Raw genomic sequence first — 2,068 nt, forward strand, 5'->3', positions numbered from 1 at the left:
ATCTCAAAGCATGTAAACAAAACTCCCTACCCCCTCCTTCATTTACCCATCAACCATCACGATACAGCAAGGCAGGACACTTGCCATGGACGCCCACACTTGTGAGTCTCTCTGGAAGCCAAGATTGTGAAAGGCTGAGGATTCCATGTCTAGACAGCATAGTGTGGGATTAAGGGTATTGGTCTTCAATTGCATTCTTACCAGGATACCGCAGTGGCAGGGTGCTTCCTAGAACAAATGAAGTCCAAGATCCCCAGTATCAAAAAAACAAACAAAAATCACCTCGTTCTCATAAATTTGCATTAAAAAATCAACATACGCACACACAAACACACTCTGCTGTGCATGGCAGGCTTAGACTAATCTGGCAAAATGATGGATTTGGTATGAAAAGTTACTCTTGCGCCTTCACCAGGCCCAGCCTTTAATGTCTCTGGCACCACCCTTTCCTGTTTGGAATGATTTCCTATATTTTGCCAAAACCAGATCAAATCTTGGGGCAGCTCAATTAAAACATGTGAGACATTTTTCAAGGACGCTATGGCAGAAAAGCCAGCTGTAATTGGCAAAGATGAGGTATTTCAACAGGCTGAGCTCTCCAAAAGGTTGGTCTCCATGGTGATCAAAACAACAACAACAACAAAAGTATTCCTGCTGTGCAGACCTGGAGCTGCTAGGGACTTATCCCTGAGATTGCTCATGTACCTGAGAACACAGTGCAGGAATGAGTGCCTTAAGATTAAAATATACAAAAATACAAACCCAATATTTATATTAAGAAAAACAAAGCAAAACACACAAGATATGTCATTCGCATGTAGATAGTGCAGTTGGCATCCTGGAGAAAGTGGGAGCCAAGGGAATAAATAAATTAAAATCTCATTGGCCCAGAGAGGGCTGGGAGTGGGGTGGGAGCAGCAGGTCTGCAGTTGTCCCCCCCAACCACCCTCCTTTCCTGTCATCACAACCCATTGCTAGACATCGTTCCCAGCACAACATGGCAGGACTGGGTTATGAGTAAGCACAGTGTGAAAATAGCCTCGCCTTGCTCCTGGGAGTCCCTTCCACAGAACACAGTAGCTTGGAGGGTCATGAATCTTGGTTTGACACTTGTTTCCCATCCTGTCTGGCACGTGGAAATATCACACAGCCTTCTACAAAAGAAGAACTTCTCTATCCCAGTCACTTGGCCAAGCCTCAGATAAAGCATGCAGGTTCTAGGGTGGCTCACCCACAAAAGCCTTCACTTGCTTTGAGATAGAGCCTGGTAGGAGTTCCTTTGCCTCACTCTTTCCCTGCCTCCAAGGAAAGACAGGGTGATATTGGGAACCCGGCCTGAGACACTGCAGTGCAAGCTACCCACACAACCCCCCTTAGCCCCACTTTTTCCACTCTGCCGATTGATGCCTCCTCCCTGAAACTCCCCATTAGCCAGAGAATAACCCGACTCCTGGGCTTCAATTCTGGGATTCTGAGAGCAGGGCAGGGCTCTGGATCTCTTCCTCTTCCTCCGGGAAGTAGGCAGGCTTTCCCTGAGAACTGGGGTCCTGCTGGGCCTTCAGTGGACAGGAGGCTACCCTATGGTTGATGCTTTGGCAAAAGTGGCACTTCTTGGGCTGGGGTGGCAGCTGCATTCCTTGGCATGTTGGTCTAGCCCACCACAGTTGTAGCTCCTGTCCCCTTTGGACCTTCGCTTCTGCAGGCTCCTCCCCTTTGGCCGCTGCTCACTCTCAATACAGAGCAGGCCATCGGGGCCAGTGACAGGCATGGATTCCAGACCCTTGGCAGACTTCTTAAAGGTGAACTCCACCGCCTCGCCCTCCTTGAGGCTTCGGGAACCTTCCATGTGCAGCCTGCTCTGGTGCACAAAGACGTCCACCGGGGCTTGAGCGAGACCCCAGCGCGGGCAGTCATGGATGGGAAGCCGAACCCCATGCTCACCTTGAACCCCATGCAGCAGCTGAGGCCCCTCTGCAGCTCGAGCAGAGTCAGACAGCACCTCCTCTTGTGCCTTCTTCGCTGCCTTGGCGCAGTCACCTGCAAACTGCTGCTTAGACACTGAGCCCAT

At 50.1% G+C, this 2,068-nt stretch overlaps 1 pseudogene; it reads right to left on the bottom strand.

Annotated features, from left to right (window-relative positions):
• Positions 1 to 1,457: 1,457 nt before the first annotated feature.
• LOC127668396 (protein lin-28 homolog A-like) lies at positions 1,458 to 2,068 on the bottom strand (annotated as a pseudogene).

The sequence above is a fragment of the Apodemus sylvaticus genome, chromosome 18 (assembly GCF_947179515.1).
Source record: "Apodemus sylvaticus chromosome 18, mApoSyl1.1, whole genome shotgun sequence".
In the NCBI taxonomy this organism is placed as follows: Eukaryota; Metazoa; Chordata; class Mammalia; order Rodentia; family Muridae; genus Apodemus; species Apodemus sylvaticus.